Source organism: Callospermophilus lateralis, chromosome 2 (genome assembly GCF_048772815.1).
Source record: "Callospermophilus lateralis isolate mCalLat2 chromosome 2, mCalLat2.hap1, whole genome shotgun sequence".
NCBI classification, from domain to species: Eukaryota; Metazoa; Chordata; class Mammalia; order Rodentia; family Sciuridae; genus Callospermophilus; species Callospermophilus lateralis.
Genome location: NC_135306.1, coordinates 179,042,844 through 179,055,712, shown reverse-complemented (window position 1 = coordinate 179,055,712; position 12,869 = coordinate 179,042,844). Strand labels below are relative to the sequence as shown.

The following is a 12,869-nucleotide window of genomic DNA, read 5'->3' as shown; positions in this document are numbered from 1 at the left end:
CTAAAAAGTTTTTTCTCAGCAAGAGAAACAATAAGAGAGGTAAATAGGGAGCCTACATCCTGGGAACAAATTTTTACTTCTCACACTTCAGATAGAGCCCTAATATCCAGAGTATACAAAGAACTCAAAAAATTAGACAACAAGATAACAAATAACCCAATCAACAAATGGGCCAAGGACCTGAACAGACACTTCTCAGAGGAGGAGATATAATCAATCAACAAGTACATGAAAAAATGCTCACCATCTCTAGCAGTCAGAGAAATGCAAATCAAAACCACCCTAAGATACCATCTCACTCCAGTAAGATTGGAAGCCATTATGAAGTCAAACAACAACAAGTGCTGGCGAGGATGTGGGGAAAAGGGTAAGCCTGTACATTGCTGGTGGGACTGCAAATTGGTGCGGCCAATTTGGAAAGCAGTATGGAGATTCCTGGGAAAGCTGGGAAAGGAACCACCATTTGACCCAGTTATTGCCCTTCGCGAACTATTCCCTGAAGACCTTAAAAGAGCGTACTACAGGGATACTGCCACATCGATGTTCATAGCAGCACAATTCACAATAGCTAGACTGTGGAACCAACCCAGATGCCCTTCAATAGATGAATGGATAAAAAAATGTGGCATTTATACACAATGGAGTATTACTCAGCACTAAAAATGACAAAATCATGGAATTTGCAGGGAAATGGATGACATTAGAGCAGACTATACTAAGTGAAGCTAGCCAATCCCTAAAAAACAAATGCCAAATGTCTTCTTTGATATAATGAGAGCAACTAAGAACAGAGCAAGGAGGAAGAGCAGGAGGAAAAGATTAACATTAAACAGAGACATGAGGTGGGAGGGAAAGGGAGAGAAAAGGGAAATTGCATGGAAATGGAAGGAGACCCTCATTGTTATACAAAATTACCTATAATGGAAAAAAAACAAGGAGAGAAATGAATTACAGTAGATGGGGTAGAGAGAGAAGATGGGAGGGGAGGGGAGGGGGGATAATAGAGGATAGGAAAGGTTGCAGAATACAACAGTCACTAATATGGCATCATGTAAAAATGTGGATGTGTAACCAATGCGATTCTGCAATTTGTATTTGGGGTAAAAATGGGAGCTCATAACCCACTTGAATCTAATGTATGAAATATGATATGTCAAGAGCTTTGTAATGTTTTGAACAACCAATAAAAAAAGAGAATATCAACAGAAAAACAGAAATTATAGGAATTAAAAAATTATATTTGGAGATTTTATTATACTGTTCTTAATAATTGGCAGTAAAATTAGAGAAATCATTAAAGAAGTAGAAAGTACAAATTACTACATCAATTACCTTAAATAGTTAAATATAACATATAGATGCAGAATGTATATATATATTACTTTGTAGTGCATCTGAGATGTGTACTAAGGTAGACCATATGCTAATTCAAAACACAAGTCTCAATAGATTTTATAGTTGCTGGGGATTGAACCCATTGCTGCATCTGTGTTAGGCAAGCACTCAACCACTGAGCCACAACCCCCGCCCAACAATAAAATATTTAGAAAAACTCCAAATATCTGGAAATCGAAGCACACATTTTTAATTAACTGTGGCTCAAACTTACATGAAAAGGGAAATTAAAAGATATTTTAAATTAAATAATTATAGAAATAAAATATATGAAAAGTGGGATTAACTAAAGCATATCTTAGAAGAAAATAAAACAACTTATTATCTATTATCTAAGCTTTCATATAAAAAAAGTTAGACAAGGGGCTAGGGATGTAGCTCAGAGGAGGGGTGTTTGTCTAGCATACATAAGATTCTGGATTAATCCCCAGTACCACTAAATAAATAAATGGAAAAATAAAAAGCCAGACAAATAAGCTCATATGAAATTTAGATAATGTTAATGATGAAAGTAATTAATAAAAATCAGTGAGAAGAAAAACTGGGCTAATAACAAGGAGATATAAAACCAATGACACAAAAAATTAGTTTCATGAAAAGATCAATAAACTTGATATACCTTTGACTAGACTGACCTAGATAAAAGAAATAGGCAACAAATAATCAGTATTGGCAATGAAATAGGAGTTTTTTTTTATCAAAGATCTCACAGACATTAAAAAAATATTAAAATAGGTATTATAAACAAACAACTTTTTGTCAAAAAGTTTCATAACTAGAAGAAACAGAACAACTCCTTGAAGTTTTCAGGTAACTGAATATGATAAAAAAGCAGTAAGCCAGAGTTAAATTCATATTTAAAATTATCTTCCCCCATGCACACTTCAGACACAGGGAACTTCATAAATAAATCTAATCAAACATTTTAAGGAAGAAATAATACTAATACTTAACAAACTCAGTAAGAAGGAAAAGGAAATAATTCCCAACTTATTTTATAGGCACTTTGTTACTCTGATAGAAAAACCAGAAAAAGTAAAAGAAACAAGCAACCATTATCTTTATTTACAGAAGGTATTATAACAAATTCCATATGTACCCTTTTAGAAAAAAAGGAAAGAAACTCTTCCAAACTTATTTTATGAGATCAGTGTGACCCTAATACTAAAACTAGACCAAGACATCACGGGAAAACTACAGACTAATATGCCTCATGAATCTATATAAAAACAATGGTTTTAAAAGTATACAACTAAATCCAGTAAAAGAATAACATAATATGGGTATGATTAAATGAAGTTCATCACAGATTTGAAACATTCGTGTATCACAATAACAAATTAAAAAACTAAAGCCATATAATAATTTCCATAAACCAAAGACATTTAACAAAATCCAAAAGCAATTCATAAAAACTTTTAGCAATTTAGGAATAGGATTGAACCTTTTCAACCTGATACACAGAATTTACAAAAACCTATAGGTAACATCCTAGTTAGTGGCAAAATGGAATGCTTTTCTCCTGAGATTAGAAATAATTGAAGAATATTCACTCTATGACTTTTTTTTATAAGATGGTCTTCTGTATTTAAGAATTTCTAATAACGTACTTTACACGTTTTTTTTTACAAGTTGTCATAATATGTATTATTTGCAGAACATAGAAGTATTTTCATTTAATCAAGCAAAACACAAATTCTGACTTCATATATATCCACATTTAACTTTCTCTGACATTTGAAACTCAAGAGATTGGTGAATCCAGAAGATCTTCTATAATCATTATATGGAACATACTATATTAGTATCTCCAAAAGAATTTACTCCAAAGAATTTCTTCTTTTAAACTCTAAAACATCTTCATCATGCTGTTTGATGAGGTAGAACCACAGGAAGACAGTGGTACCCAAGGTCAGCCCGACTTTCAGCCAGTCTGGCTGGTCCTTCGGCGGGTCCCGCAGATAGAACTTGGACCGTGCACAAGCAACGCTCGGGAGCCTGGCGGGGACCTGCAGCCGCGAGAAGTGGCGCAGCAGCGCGGACGGCGCCATGTCTACGGACAGGCTCCGCCTTTGCCCCCCACTCTATGTCTTATAATCAATGTTGTACAGAAGGTTTTAACCACATACTAAGCCATTAAAAATAAACAAAAGTTCTAACACTTGGAAGGTTATCATACACTTAGGAAATCTTATGGCATCTACCAAAAGTCTAGTAAGATAATAAATCAAGGTTATCAGGGTTGTGGCATGGAAGGTTAGTATATACAAAGCAATTGTGCTTCTATATAGTAGTAACAAATATTAGAATCTGACAATTTAAAAATTCTACTTACAATTGATTCTCAAAACATAAAATATTTTGCAAAAATTTATCAAAGTATATGCTCGAAGTACTACATTGAAAAATACAAAAGATTCAGAGAGTTAAAGAATATCTTTAAAAATAGAGGGACAGATCATGTTTTTATGCTGAGAGCCATAGCCAAGTAGGAATGACTAATGGCAATTTCCTTGTCAGCCTACCCAATGTTGCTTAGAAGGAAGACTCTCCATTGTGGAAATGGGGTTGCCTTGGACCCAGGTCATTTGCATTGACATTGCATGAATGTTTGAGAAAGGTGACCCTGCTCAAGGACCAGGGTGGATCTGGGTTTAGGGTGGATCTTGCTGGGAATAGGGTGATTCCAGGTTTAGGGTGGATCCTGCTGGGAATAGGGTGTATCCTGCTGCCTCAGGCACCTGCTCCTGGAGTTCCTGTGGAGTTCTCAAGGGATTCAGAGAGTATTTGGGATGCAGAGCCCGGTGGAGGTGGATTTTTCCAGACCGTGCGTGTAGAGTGCTGGTGACAGTTCGAGAATAAAGAGTTGCTGTTTGAATCTACAAGGTGTATGGTGGCTCCGTTACTTTGTGCCCAGCCAGACTGCAGCATTTTTAGAATGGAAGATTAAAATTTATCTATAGATTTGATGGAATCCAAATGGAAATCCTAGTAAGGTTTTTAGAATATAGACAAACTAATTTAAAAATTTGCATAGAAATCTAAATGGGTCACAGAGTAGCCAAAAGAGTTGAAAACAAACATGGCGGATTTACTATCTCATTTCAACACTTACTATACAGTTACAGCAATGAAGTCAATGTGGAATTGGCAAAAGGGTTAAAAATATAGATCAACAACACAGAATACAAAGTGAAGAAATGAACATGTATAGTAATTGAGTTTTTAACAAAGGTGTTAAAATAACTGTTTTTCAACAAATGGCAGTGGAATAACTGAATAGCCATATGCCAACAGCAAAAAACAACGAAACCTCAATCTTACTTCTTACTACACTCAATCGGAAAAACTAGGAACTTAACTGTTAGACTGCTACTCAAATGTTAACCAGAAATGGATCACAGACCTATAAATGTAAAAACTTGAAATAAACTATTAGGAGAAACCACAGGGGAAATCTTTGCAACTTTGACACAGCAAAGGTTTCTAAGGACATGAGAGCAAGGATCAAAAAGGTAGAGGGAGATTAAACTTCATGAATAATTTAAAAAATTTGCTCTGAAAAGATGCTATTGGGGCTGGGGTTATGGCTCAGTGAGAGCTTTCCTAGCATGTATGTACATATATATGTGTAAAAAACAAGCCACAGAGAAAATACTTGCAATCAATATATATGATGCAGGAGTGGTATTATTTATATATATATATACACTCACACACATAAATATATATTAAAAGCATACTTTTAATTGAATAAGAAAAATAAACAAATAAAATATAAAAATGAGCAAAAGATTTGAACAAACCCTTCACAAAATAAAATACATGAATGGCCAACAAACATATTAAGAGATGTTCACCAGAGTGAAACAGGGAAAAAGGCAAATTTAAAACATTGAGAAGCTATTATATTCCCATTAGAATAGTTAAATTTTAAATACAAATAATGATAAGGATGTAAAGCAAAGTAAATATTCCTTCATTGCTAGTGGCTATATAAAACAATATGCTTTGGAAAAGAGTTTGGCAGTTTCTGATGAAGCGAAAAGTACACTTACTATAGGACCAAGCAATTTCATTCCTGTGTATTCATCCGTTTACAAAAGCAACCATTAAAATGGAGGTCATTATGAATCAATAATGTAAGGAATAAACCAGATACTAACATTTTTAATTTCTAACATTTTTACAACCTAGAAAATTTAAATTTTTAAAAAAATTCACCATCCTCACAGAATCATTTTAAAAATTTTTCTTATATTTCCTTTCAGTACTTTATTTGTGTATGTTTTCTTGCATGGTTATAATTATTACCAAATTTTATATTCTGCTTTTTTTCATTTAATTTCAACTGCTTCATAGTATCGTGTTTAAACATAGAAATATAAAGGTGTCTCAAACTTGATATGTCCAAGTTGGAACTTAGTAACTCATTATTTTATTTCATCAAATGTGGTCTTCTTTCAGTTTTCAGAAAGCCATGATTTATCCTTGATACCCACCTGCCTTTACCAATGCAAGTCTTTCCTCATCCTAAAAATTCTATTGAGTTTAATTTCAAAGTATTTTTGGATTTGTATTACTTTCTTGCTTATCAATGTTATTCTCCTAGATGTGCAACTACCAACTGTTGCCTGTATAATTGCAATTGCTTTTTATTTCTTTGCATCCATTCTAATCCTCTTTCAACTTAGTACAGTAGTTTTCCCCATTATCTGTGGTAGGCATTTTAAGACATCCAGTGAATGCCATAGAAAGTACCAAATCCTGTATGTGTTTTCTATACATACATACCTATCACAAAGTTTAATGTATAAATTAGGCAGCAAGAGATAAACAATAACAACTAATAGCAAAATCAAACAATGATAGCAATATACTGTAATAAAAGTTAAGTAAACATGGTGTCTTTCTATCTCTCTCCTAAAATATACTATACACTCACATAAAGGAAGTATTTTATGGCTACTTGTTGGCATATCCAAATTGCCAGTATTAATAATGTTATACCTGGGAATAACATTATTAATTAAAATTAAGTAAAATAAAGGTTACCTGAACACAATCATTGTGAGACTGTAATAGCCAATTTGGTAATCTAAATGGCCACCAAGTGACCATTTATATACTACCTGATGGCAGGTAGTATATAAAATATGGATATATTGGATAATATCTGATGGTTCCTGTCCCAAGCAGTAAGGAGTGAGTGCAGCACATGATTCAATGATGCTACTCAGAATGCAAGAAATTTTTTTAAATATGTTTATTTATTTCTGGAATTTTCCCTTTAATATATTCAACCATTGTTAACTGTGGCTTTTCATACAGAAAGTAAAACAATGGGTACGGGTGGATTACTGTAGTGACTTTTCTAAAATACAAACCTGATCATTTCATTTCCTTACTTAAAACGTTTTGGTGATTTCTCACTGCTCTTAGGAGAAAAAAACTAAATCCTTTAACTTGGCCTACAGGATCTGCATGGTTGTGGCCAAAGTGTAGAGTTCAATGTAAATAAATAAAAATATTTGTCTTAAGAGTGGTATAGTAACATTGCCATTTGCCTCTTTTAAATGTACATAACAGCTATTTAACAACTTTTCAGTAAAGAACAAATTAAACTAATTAGAAAAACAAAAATATCTGTAATGGTAAGGGCATATATCATAAAACTCCTAAAACAAAGCAGTTAAGCCCCTCTAGATCTTGTGTTGCCTCCTTTCTCAATTCTTCCCTTCTGTATGATATACACCCCAGGAACAGCAAACTACTTACTGGTACTGGCCATATTGCTTCTTGCATCAGGATCTTTACATATATTTCTTAACTGTTTTGGTAACTTATTTGTTTAAATTCTTCCACAAGAGTCTTCTGAGAGGCTTTCCTTAAGGCTATATGAGAAAACTAGAATGCTCTGCAACACCTTGAAAACCTCTACATAGCTTCTAATACACAATATTGAAATTTTTGCACAAAGATAAAAGATCTACATGGCAGAGAATGCATCTTATTATATTCCTAGTGCTGGGCACACAGTATACATGTATTTAGTATTTGTAGAATTAATTAAGGAAAAAAAAAACAAATGAAAATCTTCTCTTACAAATCAGTGAATATCATTTCTTACTACGGAAGTCCAAATGAGTACTCTATTACTTCAAGACTGACTCAAAGTCACCAGTGACTTTTTAACTTTTTGGTACTGGAGGTTTAACCCAGGGGTGCATTAATACCTACCTATACTCCCAGCCCTTTTTAAATTTTTTAAATTTTGAGACAGAGTCTCACTAAGTTACTTAGGGCCCTGCTGAGTTGCTAAGGCTGGCCTTGAACTTGAGATTTTCCTGTCTCAGCCTCCCAAGTTGCTGGGATTATAGGCATGCATCACAAAACCCAGAACCAATGACTTTCTAATTGTCAATTTTCTGGATATTTAAAAATCCTTATCTTATTTATGCATGGCAGCTATTACCACAGACAATTTTCTTCTTGAAACCCTCTTCTTTTCTACCATTAATCCCCAGTTTTTATAATACCCTTGTTCCCAGCTTCCCCATTTCTATAGCAAGTCCGTATATATAAGAAGAGTTTATATGGAGCTTTCAATTTTTGATATATAAAATTTGTATATTTTTGCCTTCACTACTTGAAACTATACACCAAATCTTCTTACCCCTTAATGAATCTGGCACTTGCATGATTTTCTTACCAGTGTAAGTTACTAAAAGTTGGAAAAACCAAATTAAAAACTTCAAAATTCAATGCAAAGCTTTCCACCTCCATCAGTGTAGACTCAAGGCTTTTGGCTTGAAAGTCTTAGGAAGAGCAAGGTGGGTAACGAAGGAGATCTGAAGTAGCTCTTTCCCGAAGTGCTCTCTCCAAGCCCTAGCTCCTGTTATTGAGAAACTAGAGAAAAAGAAGGAATAAGCTATGTATAATTGCTCGTCTTGCAAAAGATGGGAAATGTCCCTAACCTCACTCTGACTTGGTCCATTTATGTTGGCTATTTGAAGCCTAAGAAGTGATGGTAGTTTCCATGTAGGTGGTGAAGCAGTGTTTTCATGAGTGGTACTGCTTCATACTGGCCCCATTTGTTACTGAAGAACCCCTCAAAGAAATAGAATCTAGTATTTGGGGAAGGTGGACTGGTTGGTAATTTATACGCAAACTCTTCTTTGGAAATGTTAGCTAACACTATCATTATTATAATCTATTCCAGCAGGAAGCCCTCTTTTTTTCAATATTAGAAAGAAGAAACAGGGGCTGGGTTGTAGCTCAGTGAGAGTGCTTGCCTAGCACATGTGAGTCACTGTGTTTGATCTCCAGCACCACAAAAAAGTACTAAATAAACAAAATAAAGGTACTGTGTCCATCTACAACTAAAAATATTTTAAAAATGAAAGAGGAAACAGTCTTGATGTTTCAGAATATCAACAAACCCTAGGAGATATGGGCAGTCTTCCCCAATAACTTTTATTCTGCATAATTAACTTTGACAGGCTTACAGGTTCTGGAGTTTAGCAAACAAGCAGTCAGGAAACAAGAATGCCAGCTACTGTTGCTTTTAAGCACCTTCAATATCATGGCTGATGCCCTTGGAATTGCATTCCCTTACTTGCCTCACTTTTTGTCATGAACATTGTACTCATGCTGTCTCTAGTCTGTGACTTATTTTGCCTGGTTCTGGTAGTGAGGATGTTGAAGTTATCAGAAGTGGTTGCTAGTTCTTTGGGCCTGTAAATTAGTATCTAACCCTAATATTGGGAAAGGGGAACCTTAAAGCTTTATCTTCCTTTCTTCACTGTGGACTATAGTTATCAGTTCTGGGGTACTTGATATCCTGTTAAAAATGGAAAATAGCTCACTTTATTGAACACTAACTATATGTTAAAAACTTCAATATACTTCTCATACATTGATTTACTTAAACCTCATAATAACCATGAAAGATAAATGTTATTCATCTTTTTCTTAAAGATAAAAAGTCTTAGACTGCTCAGAATCAGATGCAAATTATACTTTAAAAATATAAAGTTATATACAAATTTGTATGTAATTTCGAAGAATTAAGACATTCCTTAAAGTTCTATCCAGGGATCCTCAAGAATAAACCTGAGTATTTTAATACAGATCCATGACATCATTAAAATGTTCATCATATAAAACAGCTAACTAATGTTGAGAAATCCTAAATCTTTTTATCAATCTTAAGTTTCCTTCCTTGTCTTCCTCTCTGACTCCTTCCTTCCTTTTACTGTGGTAGGAATTAAACCCAGGGCCCCATACACGCTAGTGAAGTATTCTGAACACTGAGTCACATTTCCAGTCCCTCTAGCCTAAATTTCATACCAAATATCCAGCTGTTTAGGTGAATGACTTGGGTTTTCTACTGGTACCTAAAACTCATTATGTTTAAGCTGAATTTGATATTTGCTCAATTTTTTCCTTTTCTGACTTCATCTAGTGTTATTAATTCCAAACATTTCCAGGCCAAAAATCTGGGAGTCATCCTACTTGTGGCTCTCCTCCATCTCCCACATGTATAATGTAGCACAGAGGTAGAACTCGACTTTCTTGGGAGGAATGTATAAAAAAAAGAAAAATGGAAGGAAATGGTGTTTCATATCAGAATAATCTAAGCATAATTAGTTAAAATCCCAAATAATATATATATAAAAGATGCAAAACAGAAATTGTTATTCCACAAAATATGTTATTCCACAAAAATATGGTAGTAAATTTTTGACTAAAGTATTAAAAGTATGGTAACAAACATCACTTTATGTTTAAGGCAGTGAGTAGTTTCCATAACTTCAAGTTTTATTTCTGTTATTCGTCTTTCACAATTCTTTCTTAATTAATTGTGCAATATATTCCATGATCACTTGTTTTATAATGATAAATTAATTGTCTTTAGCAAGTGTTATGGTATAGATATAAGTTGTCCCTCAGAAGTTCATGAGAGACAGTGCAAGAAAGTTTAGAGGTGACATGATTGGGTTATGAAAGCCTTAATTAGTGCATTAATCCCGGGAGGGATTAAGTGGATGGTAAGTATAGGTAGGAAGGATATGTATGGAGTAGGTGGGTCACTGAGGCATGCTTTTGGGGTATATATTTTATCCTTGGTGAGAGAAGTCTCTGTTTTCCTGTGGGCATGAACTGAGCCACCTTCCTCCACCACGCTCTTCTGCCACGATGCTGTGCTCACTTTGGGCACAAAGCAATGCAGTAATCTTTCTAAGGACTGAGACCTTTGAAACTGTGAGTGACAAATAACCCTTTCCTCCTCTAAAATTGTTCTTGTTGGGTGTTTTGGTCACAGCAGCAAAATAAAGCTGACTGAAACAGCAAGCTTTTCACATAAATCATTTATTCATTCTGTCTCTTCATGAGTCCCATGATCAGAGTTCACAGTTTACTAAATAAGTTAATTTAAATAAAGTATAATAAGTACTTGATAAGGAAATAAATACAATAGAACTATATAGAAGGATTACTGAGAGTGGGCAAGTAGAAGAGGAAAGAAGTAGCAGTTATAAAAACAGACTTTCTGGAAAAGAAAGTGGAGATCTAAAAAATAATTGAGTTAGGAAAAGAGGAAAATAAGAAGTAGCTGGAAAGAACATATGCAAAGGTATGGAGAGAGAGAAACAGAATAGCACTTACATAGAATTAAAAGCTTATAGTGATAAACACAAAGCTTGAGGAAGGACCATAAGAGGATGAGAACAGATAAGGCTATGGTGACACTGAATCAGCAGTGTCAGACTGGTCCAATTTAAGGAGATTGGAACTTATGTTAAGATAAGTGAAGAGCACAGAAAGGTTTTAAGTCCAAATATATCATGATAAGATTTTCATATTAGTTCATTCTGGCAACAGTATGATAAGGAGCTGAAGCAAAGGAAATACTAAACACAGGGAAAACTTAAGAAAATGTTACAATAATTTCAATGAGACATACATATATGATTATAATACCACAAACCTGCTCTTCTGTATAACAATATGCTTACTAAAGAGAGAGAAAAATAATTACAGTGAAAGTTGTTTATTATGGCCTGAATTAGGGTAGTAGTAATAAGTATGGAGGAAAATGGAGATTTACACAATAAAGTAAATTGTTGAATGATGAAAGGTAAAAACCATTAGCATTTAATGATTATTGGATATTTACAGCGTTAAAAACAAGCACACCATTCCTATCTCTGGCACTATCACTTGGTAGGTACAAAAATCCAGGGATCACAGTAAAAGCAATAGATTTAGAAAAATGGGGTAGAATTTGGAGATAGGGTAAAGTTGTGAGTTCAGCATTAATTTTGAGATGCCTATAATATATTCAATAGGAAATGCTGAATATGGAGTTGCATATGCCCTTTACCTTTCTCTATGAATCTTATCTAGAGATAGTGATAAATTTTACTACCTGGTCATTTAGTTATGACAGGGACTGAGACCACTCAGGGAGAGTATGAAGCACTAGAAGAAGGAACAGGATACCAGTATTTTAAGTAAAGTGCAAGGAGTCTTTTAAAACATAAACAGAGCCAGGCGTGGTAGTACTCCCTATAATCCCAGAGACTCAGGAGGTTGAGGCAGGAATACTGCAAGTTCAAGGCCAGCCTCAGCAACTTGGTGAGGCCCTAAGCATCTGGTTTCAAAATTTAAAAAAGGGGTGGGTGGGTTGGGGATATAGCTTGTGGTAAAATGCCCTGGGCTCAAACCCTAGTATCCCTCCCCTACAGCCAAAATAAGCAGTAGAGTAGAAGAAATATCAGAACAAAATGTTAAAAAAAATTCAAAGAAAGGGAGTGCTTCATGGGGTGATTAAAAATATTATTTGCTCCAAACCAAGAAGGAAATGGGCTGAAAAGTATCCGATGAATTTAGCAATGAGAAAGTTATTTATATCTGACTATGATGTTTTCAGTCAAATGGAGCTACCTAAAGTAAACTGAAGAATGATTAAAATATGAAAACATATTGTATACACTATATAAGAGGCTTGACTAAGAAAGGGAATAGGAAAAGAAAATAAGGGAAAAGTGGGGTTAAGTGGGAAGAACTCTGGTGAAGTCTTTTGACTATTGGGGACATGTCTTTAAAGGGGACTTTAGCTCTTCCTCTTCCTGTCTCTCACTGTTCACCATGTGGTCAGGTGTAGCCTCCATATGTGATTCCTCATCCAGGCCCCAAAACAATGGGGCAAATCAATCATGAACCAAAATATCCAAAACTGTAAGCCAAAAATAAACCTTTATCCTTTATAAGCTAATTATTAGGTGTTTTTTTTTAATAGTAAAAGAAAGCTGGTCAATACAACTTTTTTCCTTGTTTTTAAGTAAAGCTTGAAAATAGATTTGAGCATGCGTAAAACACACATATATAAGAACTAATAAAAAGGAAGAGATTAAAATTGAGAAGGAAAATTGATACTGACAGATCTTTGGAAAGGTAGAGATTAG

General features: G+C 34.4%; 1 protein-coding gene and 1 pseudogene across 1 annotated transcript in view; both read right to left on the bottom strand.

The window, feature by feature from the left end:
• Positions 1 to 12,869, bottom strand: part of Elp4 (elongator acetyltransferase complex subunit 4) — a 258,524-nt gene that overhangs the window by 233,816 nt on the left and 11,839 nt on the right. The window lies entirely within an intron of this gene.
• LOC143391568 (NADH dehydrogenase [ubiquinone] 1 subunit C1, mitochondrial pseudogene) lies at positions 3,057 to 3,465 on the bottom strand (annotated as a pseudogene).